The 12365-nt window shown below is 44.9% G+C and overlaps 1 long non-coding RNA gene across 3 annotated transcripts; it reads left to right on the plus strand.

Moving 5' to 3' along the window:
• The first annotated feature begins 2224 nt into the window (after nt 1-2224).
• LOC146008161 (uncharacterized) lies at nt 2225-12120 on the plus strand. Of its 3 annotated transcripts, none has more exons than XR_014444470.1 (3): nt 2225-2365; nt 4427-4671; nt 11582-12120. It is a non-coding gene; the product is annotated as an uncharacterized LOC146008161 (long non-coding RNA). The 3 variants fall into 3 exon arrangements; XR_014444471.1 differs by lacking the exon at nt 2225-2365 and adding an exon at nt 2366-2407; XR_014444469.1 differs by lacking the exon at nt 2225-2365 and adding an exon at nt 2819-2984.
• Nucleotides 12121-12365: the final 245 nt, after the last annotated feature.

A 12365-nucleotide genomic window follows, 5' to 3' on the forward strand; every position in this document is an offset into this window, starting at 1 on the left:
TCTATGAACATTGTCATTGCTCTAAGGATCTATGTAGACAGGACAGTTGTGCAATAAGGAAATCGGATTCTTTATTTTCAGGTTCAATATGGCTCATCCGGGATGGCCGGCTACAGAGCAGCCAGAATTGTCTGACTAATAGGCAGGCTTGTATTGCAGCCCATTCCCCCTGCACAGGTTGGTCCCTCCTGGGTTGTTGCTTGAGGGGTGTCTATGGACCAAATTTGTAGAGCAACCATGTGGTCAGTCAGTCATACATTTTTTGACAATGTTGCGGCATCTGCTTGGTCTCCTGGTTTGCCTGGGTGGTTTAGCAGGGCAAACTCTCCTACCTCGGTAGGGAGCTCTGGGATGTCTCTTCTTCCAGTGTACCCTGCTGGATGAAGGAGAAAATGGGATTTTAGTACCTACTGTTAAATGCTTTTCTCAGATTCTACATGGGACACTGAATGCCTACACTGCTCTATTCTTACCTGCCATTGGTGGGAAATGTGTGTTTAATTATTGGTTTATTCTATTCACCTCTGATGTGTTTTTTATTTTGCTCTCTCCTCTGTAGTTGTTTCAGCTCTCCTCAAGCACAGTTTACTAGACTGGTTTGGGCAGGGGTATTTAGGGGGAGGAAAATTCACACTAGTTATATTTCTTAAGTGTCAGCTCCCAGTGACAACACATCTATAACCACTGTAATTCTCCTCCAGTGATCCCTGTGGAATCGAAAAAAGGAGGGTATACACTGGACAATGTGTGTGACAGCTATCTCGGAGTGTGATTGCAGGGGGTCATGTTGCATTATGGAGTATGGCTCTAGTCCATTCCCTACCAAAGTTTATCTCTTTGACCATGCTAAAACTGTTGCAGGTCATGTTGAGATGTATAGTTCAAAAACAGCTGGAGAGCTGAATGTTTCCCATTCATGCAGCTGTAGCTGGCAATGCATGGGAGTGCTCACCATCAGCAACATTGTATGTACATACTTGACTACATTCTGATTTTATGGTTTTGATCTGTCAAAATTCTTAAGAATGTTGTCCAGTGTTTAACCCGCTTTACTCAGCAAATTTTCTGTGCGTGTTCTTTTTTATGTACACAATTTATGCCTTTGCTTTTTGCAGGAACAGGCTGGGGCAGTAGATCGACCTTCGCATACATCTGTGCACAAAAAAAGGGAGTGGACCTGCTGCATAGTGTGTCTGCATGCCAGCAGAGTTGTTTCACCAGGCTTTTGGGATTGAGGTTGGACTTTCCCTTCAGTCCATTGGCCTTTCTGGCTTTTGCCCTGCCCCCCCCCTGATTTTTGGTATGAACTGCATTATATCCCTGCATGAGTTTTGCAGTGTCAGGGCCTATTAGTTTAAAGATTTTCACTGAGTTTCCCCAAATAATACAATAGTATAGTAAATTAAGTGAACAAATATATAAGGTCTAGAGATAAATATTATCCACCATAAATCAAATAAGACCCTAATATGGAGCCTTAAAATAGTGGGAAATTATAAGGCTGCAAAAAGCACACAACATTGGTTTACTAGGGTACTTAACAAGATTATCCGTACGTAATCAAGAAATCAACAGACTAACAAGACAAAGGGGAGAAGGGGTGGGGGTATACATTGGGTATGATACTGTATACCAGGTCCACTCCTTACTGACACATTAGAAAAGATCCACAGGTGGAGCTAATTATTTCACTTGATTCTGTGTGGAGACCTGCAAAACATGCACTGTGTGGGGTCCCGAGGACCAACTTTGAGAACCTGTGTGATATACTATAGTCTATAGAATTGTTAACTTGAGGTACTAAGAGAATTGGTGATAAAGGGGTGATGTTATGGCTAAAAGGTTTGCATGAAAAACATGACCTTTGACATATGGAAAGGTCAACACTAGTTTGATTTTTGAGGTATCAATCTCTATCTTGTAGCACATTGTTCTCCAATTAGTGTACTGCGCCGCCTCGCTTGGCTATCTTCACTTGCCATGGTTCGTTCAAGGTGCCTGGTTCTGCTACCGCTGCCTTCAACACATTTTACCATTCCCAATCTTAGTCCAAAAAAGGAGGGTATACACTATACACTGGTAAAGTATGTAAAAGTAAAAAAAAAACTAACTGGGCTATCTTCCCCTCCAACTGCAGACAGTCTCCATGTTCCTCTGCAGTGTCAGTATTTACCTCACCTCCGACATCAATAACACAGGGATACCACCGCCTATGTCCCCCAGCAGTATGTCCAGAAGCGGCAGGAGATAAGGGGAGTGCTGTGACAGGTCACCCGCGGGCACTGGCAGATGCCGATGTGTAGGGTCGTCCCCGCCCGACGGGGTGTTGCCGAAGAGTTGCTCCAGGGGACCGCAGGATCAAAAGGTGGTAGTCTCGCCCAGCTGAGTAGAAGTGTGCAGAGAATAAGTGGGTACAGGCTCTCCTGGTGTCCCTGTACCTCTATTTAGCAGAGGAGCCGCGCTGAAGTAACCGGGCTCATCCCCACCTCACCAGTCCCGGTTAGATAGACAGTAGGAACTCTCCCTAGTGCCCCGTGAGGACCACGCAGCAGTGGCAGGAGAGGAAGGAAACTTCCTGGTCTGGGGGTGCGAGCCAGACAGGGAGGCCGAGGCGGGTATGCAGATGGGGGACTGGACAGAGACCCGCCGATCAGCAGAGGGGTTATCACGGAGTTCAGGAACGCCTGCAGGTCGGACACCGCGGGCAGGTCCTTCAAAGGACCTATATGCACCGGCAGGCGAAGCCAGCAGGGGGGGGCTCACCCGAAGCAGGAAGTGCGCCACTCCTCCGGGCCACCGCAGTCCACAGGCAAGCAGCCGCGATCAAACTAGGTCCAGTCTCCGTATTGCGCCTGTAGTAAGGCGCCTGATTTTGCGCCCAAATTCAGGCGGTCATGTGGGCCTTCCACGCTGAAGGCCAGACTCTGGTGGAAATTCGACTTGACGGCTCCAAAAGGATATCACTGCCAACCTCCTGATATAAGGTATTCAGGGGTAGATTTATTAATATTGCGCTAAGGAACCTGACTTTCGCCCCAATCTATTAATCTTTGTGTGCACGTTATGGGAGTGCGTTATCCCTTCCTGCCGGGATACGCTTCCTCCCATAACGAATGCTCCGTAGGCCTCCGGTGGCGTCTTCTGTGCATGCGCCGGATACCTTGGTCTCGCATTGTGTAACCGGCGCATGCGCAGTTTTCCGCTTGCTGGTCTCCGGCGTCTTCAAATTCAAATGGCGCATGCGCCGGGTAATGTTCGCCGGGGATGCTGTGTACCCAGCGCATGCGCAGTTTGAATTTGCAGACGCCGGAGACCAGCAAGCGGTGCGGAACACAGCAGGAGAGACCCGCGTCGCCAGATAATTCTGGCGATATGTACATGCGAAAAAAAGAGGAGCGTGCGGCCATCCATCAACTTAATAAATAAGGTATATTAGGCAGGCGCCCAGTTACATAACTTATAACGTTATCCCTCCTTCCCCATAGCTCCCCCGTTACAGCACCCACACAGCGGGTTTGATAGATGAGGGGAAGTGCTATCCCCTGCTTTAGCGCACGGGGAGAGCGCATATGCCCCTTAGCGCTGTTTGATAAATCTACCCCTCAGTGGGGTAAATTATGCTTAGGGGTAGTGCAGAGGGTAAGCAGTGGAGGTAGATTTTCCTAAAGCTAGAAGGAGCCTCTCTAAAATGCGGCCGCTCTAGGTGCCCCGCCCAACGGAAGTCGCAAGCAAACATTTTTATACATCATAATGACCTGTAATGTTTACCTTATATAGGAAATAAAATATTCTTTTATACATTTTTATTTGAATTTATATAACAAATGTAAGCGACGCTGGTGGTTTTAGCGGATATTTTAAACATCTCTCACTGAGATGATGGCATTCAAATGTTTAAGGCACAGATTATATGAACAAAGTGAAAATAATTATTCTTTGATTATATAGTCCTCTACAAGAACATATCTTTAAATCCTAAAACTGCGCTTATCCCTTATAATGAGGTCATCACTGCTCCTCACCTCTGTGGGGGGATTCAAGTGTATTGTGTGCTGGTGGCCACTAGATGGTGCCCGGGGGAGCAAGACAAGTATTGACATTATTGTTCTGTTGTTCCATAATTTTGACTGGCTGGTTACTAGTTAGGAATAAATGGCACTTGTCACTAATTTCATAAACAGAATTCATTTAGAATCCCTATCTGCAAAGGGCTTTAAATAGTGTGGAATCCCACTCCTTCACCCCACACGGTGTGTTTGCATTATTACAGAGCACTATCCATCTTCAGGATGATAGTTACATTGCTTTCTGAATGCTTGCATATGAGGTGATAAGCAATCTAATACGAGTTGCCCTTAATATGTAAATTGAAGGGAAATGAGTGTGGCCACGCTGCTGATACCAGAGCTGTGTTTTTCCTTTGTAGAGAACCATGAATAAGAGAGGAGCATGACAGGAGACAGTCAGTGTGAGCAGCTGCAAGCTCCCTCCCCTCATAAGCCGCCTCACTCACCACCCCCTCCAACAGCCTAATTCTCTGCTTCCCTTGGCCTAAAAGATGCTAGACATTTTCATCCTGATGTTTTTTGCCATCATTGGCCTAGTCTTGCTATCATACATTATCTACATATTGTGAGGAACCAGGCTGAGCCAAGTGATGCTTGCTTGCAGGTGAGTCAGATTCCCTTATATTTCCATTGCCTTCTGTTATTGCTTTATGATCCATTCATCTAATAAAGAGTATGCAGCAGTCTGTGTATTTGTTATGACACTGGTAGCATTTCTGTCTCCTTTCATTGCCAGGGGCCTGTACTCTTGTAATAAGTATACATATTGAAATACACAAGCAGTTTATATTTTTGATCTATAGTACTATACTGTACCATTACAAAAGAGAAGTATTGATGTACATGGCTTCTGCTTGGATAACCTCTATAGCTAACCACCGCCCAGCTTTCCATAGTGCATAATAATATTATTATGCCAAGCGTAACGGGGGCCTTGTGTTACTGTTTGACCTGCATCCGTCTTAGTTGGTCACTAATGTAAAGAGACACAAACCTTGTTATCCAGCATCCAGATTTATATTTGTCAGTATAAATAAATGGAGATCTAAACATAATGAAACCAATTGCTATGCTGTTGAAAAGTTGGGTATATGATGTATGGGGATGTTGCAGGATCGCCTAAAGATTTATCTGTCCAATATGTCTGGTGGGAACAAAATTCTAGTAATGTGTGGGAGCAAAGGATAATCGACCATTTGCGCCCAAAACACTGGAAAACAGACAATGGTCATTCAGGCAAATTAGTTAAAGCTGTTTGATTTAACAAATTTATCCAATCATTTGAGTGAAATTTCTAGCATTTGGAAGCAAATGGTTGTTTTTTATTGCCATACTTTTACTTACAAAAAAATTTGGTGAGAAAAGTCGCATCCAATATTACTTCAAATGTAAGTAAATTCTAACTTAGGAAAAAAAGAACACTTTTATAGTAGTAATATTTTTTTTAAATATTCTACAATTCTAAATCTTCTACCACTCACCCCTATTTGAGTTTTATTTTTTGCAAAAATAGCTGAAGTGAAGTTTAAACTTGATTAAGTAATTTACTAGATGTAGTGTAAAGCATACTTGTCTATACATCCTGAACCGCTAGGAGGCTCCTGAAAATTTGGTGGTGCTCCCAGCTCCTAGGAAAGGCTGGTAAGTATCCCACACCTCCATGCAGCCGCTCACATAGCCCACCAGCTGCTCCCACACCACTGCTAAATTACAGAGCGGAGTCTAAGGGGGCCGGATGACTTGATTTGTATTGAATTAAATCATTGGAGCCTCACCCTGCCATACAGTCGGTGGCGGTTTTTACCTATGGGCTGCAGTACTGCAGTCCCCAGGTAAAATCCGCCACTGTGCTCTGCCTAAGTGAAGCCAGATGCAGTCTTTGAGACTGCACTGGCTTCACTGTGACGGGCAGTGACTTTCTATTGGATTCCTATTTGCCAGGCATCCAAGGCAGTCCCATTAAAAGGTGTTTTCTCCCTCTGAGATGCCTCTATGGGTTGCTTCAACTGCAGCCTATAGAACCTGGGGTATGCGAATGCAATGGTCCCAGGTCCGTGGTGGAGACTGTCAGCAGGGGTGGACCAATGGTGCCAGCGGAGGGGGGGGGGGGGTGGCATCGCGGCCATCCCCCCTCCTACACTGAGGTACAAGCCGCCACTGCATACTGTGGGCTTTATCCGCACTGTATAGTCAAGGGTGGGGCTTCAATGATGTACTTGTACTGCCACACCCTCCTCACAGCCCGTTACTGTGCCCCCCCCCCCCCCCCCCCCCTCTGTTATAAGGCGCAGCAAAGTCTGCAAGTATGTAAAGCAGGGGTGGACAATAAGCTGTCCTCCAGCTGTTGATAAACTACACATCCCAGCATGTCTTGCCTTAATTTTGCATATTTGGCCATGCTAAAACTGATGCAAGGCATGCTGGGATGTGTAGTTCATCAACAGCTGGAGAGCCACTTATTGTCCACCCCTGATGTAAAGCATTTGTGATATACCATTTACTTATAACAAGAAACATGTTATTTAGCAATGTAAAGTGTGTTCTCCATGTAATTGCAGCAAAAATTTGGTTACTGATTAATTGATTTTGTATTTTGCTCAGGAATATGCTTCATGAGATCAGTCTATTTCTAATATTTGGGTCTAGTTCTGGTGAATAGTAATGCTGCAGTGGCTTGTTAAATTTGTTTTATTTGTTCATACATTGTCATACTACAGTCAACAAATGTCTCATACATATGGCCAGCTTCAGTTATCGTTGAATGTAGAAAACCGCTGCAAAACAGGGCCGTGGCTATTCAATTACAGCCCGTGATCAGTCTTAGCTGCACTCAACGTGGATTTCTGTGCAACTCCTGAGGCGTAAACAGAAATCCATGGTAATTGGCCTTTCTTCACAGCGGTAACATGTTGTTCCTCTGTGACCTTATGTCTTTCTCCTGTGCTCTCCCTTGTGCTTGCTCTTCCATCAAAGTGAGTATATTGAAACAATGTAGAAGTAACCATAGAAACTGTTTTTTTTTTTTTTTGCAAATGAAAGTAGAGGTATTACGTATAGTAACGTCATGTTTAATTTTATTTCTTAGGATTAGCCTTAGGGAACTTAAAATGTTATTGTAACTTGGGCATATTTCTAATATCTGCTGCAGTTTGTTGAAGTTTATACATTTAAGCGAGTAATCTTTAAACAGCTATAGGACATATGTTTTATATATCTTAACTTTAGTTTTGTTTATCAGCATTTTCTCCATCATGCCATGGAAGTTGTAGCTGTTTACATAAAGCCTTGGTGGAGAATCTGTGAAAAATTCAAACTATATTATAATAGAATATACAATTGTAGACCACTTTTATGACCTTTTAACATTAACAAAAAACACCATCATTACCAGTGTTTAGGGATCAAATACAGAATTAATTATATTTAACAGATGATGAGAATAAAGAACAAGTACAATGGCTTATATAATTCTATTTTTAAATAATATTTAATTAATTCAAATTATACCGATCATCTGTCACAGAATGGGCAGAAGGCTTTTGGTAATCATGTAGCACTTCGCCTTGGAAAGTTAGGCTAGTCTCCAATGGGTTGCTACACTCCCTACCACCCACTCTGCCTGCCAGTTCACACAGGTCCCCAGATAAAAAGTGGTCAATGACAGGATTCATGCTAAATTGCATCATCATAGCCCAGCCATTTTGCATACCTCCCAACTGTCACGATTTTAGAGGGACAGTCCCGATTTTCGGGTCCTGTCCCGCTGTCCCACCCGCGGCAGGCATTGTCCCGCTGCGGGGGGTGGCAGTTGGGAGACCCCCCAATCTAGTAGAATAGACGCTGTGCGCATGCGCACAGCGTCTATTCTCGTATGAAAATGAAGTCGAGGCTAATTAGCATAAGCCGCGCCCTCATTTGCATACGCCCCGCCCCCTTTTCGGACGCTCGAAGTGTCCCTATTTCTTCAGGTCAAAAGTTGGGAGGTATGATTTTGCAATGCTAGTAATGTGGGCATTGCATAGTGGGGCTGCAATGATGTATTCATGTCTAAAGGCCCTGTGCTTTATCGCATTCAACTCCCGGGAAACTGCAGGGGGGGAGGCGGGCAGGGTCAGTGGACAAAGAGGCAGTGGGCGGGGGAAGCCACTGAGCCAGAAAGGGCAGCAGACACAGAGGCAGCGGGTGGGGGACGCTGTTGAGGGGAACGGTTCACTGGCATCCCCTGCCCGCTACCCCTGCCCTCCTCTCCCTCTCTCCGGCATCTCCTGTCTGCTGCTTATTTGATCGCTGACCCTGCCTGGCTCTCCCCTTGCCTGGCTCTCCAGCGTCCCTCCCGCTGACTATTTGACTGCTGACCCCGATGCGCTGCATCTGTCCTCCCAGCTGGCACCACTGGGCTTGTGCAAGATCTCACTACCATCAGGAGATCTGCCATGCTGCCCAGAGCCAGCAGCAGCCACAGACAGTGGCTGTGAATAGGACGAAGATATGTGTAACTGTTGAATTCAATAGCTGGTATCTGATTGGTCAGTACCACTGACCATTCATACCTTGCCCAGCACATGGGCACGCTATGTTAAGAATAGCAGTGCAGGTAATGGCAGGGGCACATAGCACTTTTAACACTCTCCTTCGCCCCCTCCTACTCTCTTCCCATCCTCTCTCACTGCCACTGACTTTGCCTCCTTTTTCGCCAAAATTTATATGATCCGCCATGAAATCTTTTACTCCCACCTGCCCTCAGCAACTCTGCTGCCTCCACAAATTTCTCCCCCCTCTACCCTGCCCCCTGGACCCATTTCCCTCTCGTCTTCTACGCTCTCCCTCTACCCCACAGTGTGCTCTTAACTTGTGCAGTTCTATAACCTATCAGTCTCTACTTACATCTTTCCCTTGCCATTCAAACATGCTCTTGTCTAATCTATTCTTTAAAAAAACAACCTCCCAATCTTTCTTCTCCCATTTGCTTCCAAACTACTTGAGTGGCTTGTATACAGCCATCTCACTAGCTACATACTGTACTTATCCACACCCTCCAGTCTATTGGCCTCTCCGCACTGTTCTGGCCTGGTTAACCTCTTACCTCATTAACTGCTCCTTCTCAGTGTCTGCCTCTGCCTCCACCTCACCACCTTCCATCCTCCCTGTTGGGGTCCCCCAGGGATCTGTCCTAGGCCCCTTCTCTTCTGCCTGTATACCTCTTGTGTGTGTGTGTGTGTGTGTGTGTGTGTGTGTGTGTATGTATGTGTATATATATATATATATGTGTGTGTGTGTGTGTGTGTGTGTATGTGTATATATATATATATGTATATATATATGTATATATATGTATATATATATATATATATATATATATATATATATATATATATATATATATATATATATATATATATATATATATACACACACACTTAAAGCTCATTTGGCCTTCATTGCTGAGTCTATGCTGATGACACCTAACTATACCTCCCCTTTCCTGATCTCTCCCCCCTCTGTCCTCTCCCGGGTATCCAACTACCTGGTTGTCTGAACACTATCTAAAGCTCAACATGGACAAAACTAAACTCCTCATCTTTCCTCACCCCCCCCCCCCCCCCCAATATCTCCATCACTGTCGACAACACCTTCATCTCTCCCATCCCCCAACTCCGTGGCTGGGTGTCACTCTTTACATTGGGTGTGAGGTGCAGTACGTGTTGCCCCTGGCGGCGGTACGCGTCCTACGACCTTTTCATACCCCCACTATCCACGTCGGCGTGGAGTTGAGAATAGAAAGTGTGGCGAGCGCAGCGAGCCACCGAGCCCGAAGCGTGGCGAGCGGACGCGGATACCTTCACAGCTATACGCGTCCCCTCGCGGGCTTCACAGGTATCCGCGTCCCCTCGCGGGGCTCGCTGCGCTCGCCACACTTTCTATTCTAAACTCCACGCCGACGTGGATAGTGGGGGTATGAAAAGGTCGTAGGACGCGTACCGACGCCGCTCGCCACGCTTCGGGTTGACGTTGATAGGGGGGGTGGTGCACTATGAAAAATGGCATTTGGGGGCATTTCACAAGTTTAATACACATTTCAATGCATTTTGATGCATTTCAGTGCAAAATCGGGTGCCATCGCATCGGATGCCATCGTATGGCATCCGATGCGATCGCATACGATTTTTGAGCAAAAATGCTCAAAAATCGGTAAAAATCGTATCGCATCGTATGCCACTACATATGGCATACGATGGGAGCCGTGATACTGCACAAGTACCAATGTTTTAAGTTATATCAAGCTTAGAATTGCAGTAGACAAGTGTAAAGATAATATACATAAATACCAGTATCCAGCAATCCACAGCATCATAATCATATCAGCATGACGAATCTACTGCAAGTCACCCATGCTCTCTAGAGAATTGGTGACTTGCAGTTTGTTCTTCATACTGGATGTGATGGCTTCTTGATTTTCTTCTATCAAACATATAGATGCTACAGCACTTAGTCTGCACTTTTTTTGTCTATATAATGTCTATGTTTACATATATACTGTATATATATATAACCCTGCCTGGCATTCTTAAATTCATGATTCTGTCAGTTGGGCTTCCAGCATCGGTGTTGGTATTCTGACCGTGGGCAGGGCCGGTGCAAGGCACCGGAGCGCCCCAGGCGAGTCGGGGTGGGGGCGCCCCGGTGCCGGGGGGGGGTACCTGTCCTGCGGCGCTGTGTATTTCAATCTGGCGGCGGAGGCAGCGGGGGTCCCTGCAGTCCATTAGAAATCACGAGCGCTATCCGTCGGGCTATGCGGAAGCGCTTCTAGTGTGAAAACTCTGGCAGCACGCTGATTGGCTGAGATCAGCGTGCGCCGCGCTGCCAGAGTTTTCACACTAGAAGCGCTTCCGCATAGCCAGGCGGATAGCGCTCGTGATTTCTAATGGACTGCAGGGACCCCCGCTGCCTCCGCCACCAGATTTTAATACACAGCGCCGTAGGACAGGTACCCGGGCGGCACAAAATGCCGCCCTCCAGTGGCCGGCGCCCTAGGCAAATGCCTAGATTTGCCTAGTGGTGGCGCCGGCCCTGACCGTGGGATGCCAACTACAGCTCTAATGGAGAAGCAGAGGCCAGCCTTGGAGAGTGAAGGGGAAGAATGAGGCAGCCTTTCCTTCTGCCTCAGTCATAAAAGAGCTTTTCGTTACCCTTATTATATATGGACAAAAGTATCCCATGCTGTAATATAATGTATTGATGCATTTATAATACACAAGAGCTTTTAATACATACCTCTGAACTAATACTGTACCTTCTGTTTATGAACTTCAGCTGCAGAGCCATTTCAGAGCACAAAAAGAGACCTTTACAACTGTATTTCTAATACATACTGATGTGATGATTTCAGAAATGAAAATGTATACAGAATTATAACACAAATTGACTTGTACAAAGATATGTTTAATTTTATATGAAAAAATTACTGTAGGTTAATTTTCAGCTCTTTTTTTTTCTCCCTATAATTATATATCCAGGTGGAAAGATGTGCCGACATCACAAAGCCAAACACTTGATATGCGAAGCTCCTTATCCCAGTGTGTGCCAGGAGAATGTCTTGTGGACATCGAAAGCTATGGATAGTTGTGACTATGGACAGTACAGGACAGTGCTGCTCACATGAAGAGACCCAAAGCAATGGGGGTCAAAAGGGAAAGCACACCAATTTTTTTTTTTCTATCTTTCATGGCTCAATGACCATACAAAATAAATGTAATTGCAAAATACTGTTAAAGATCATTTATTTTACATTTAATATCCATGTACCACAGCAACGATTGCAACTAATAACATCAGCTGTTCTACTCTACAGCAATTCAGACTGGCATTGCAATTTGCTTTCGTTACCATTCTTAACCCTTTGAGTGCCAACATCTCTGTGAGAGATGTGCAAAAGATCAGCTACAAATGCCAGCGTCCCTTACATTTGTTATGTAAATTAAAATAAACAAATGGGTAAAAAAAATATATAAATATATTTCTTATATTAACATTACAGGTCCTTATGATAAAAATGTTTGCTTGCCAATTTTCACGCCTATTTTGACAAATTCACTTAAATAAATATTCAATAAATGAAATAAATGCATTCACCCAAATTTCTTAAAACAGAACACTAGAAAATAGATTTGTAGGATTCAATTTAATGTAATCTTGTAAACCATAGTGTATGGTATTTATCCTTTTCCTTCCAATTAAAGCCATTATGGCAGTGGATATGGCCTATTAATGCCCTCAGAATCGGATCCAATCAGATTGGAA

The sequence above is a fragment of the Crinia signifera genome, chromosome 6 (assembly GCF_055691185.1).
Source record: "Crinia signifera chromosome 6, ASM5569118v1, whole genome shotgun sequence".
NCBI lineage: Eukaryota > Metazoa > Chordata > Amphibia > Anura > Myobatrachidae > Crinia > Crinia signifera.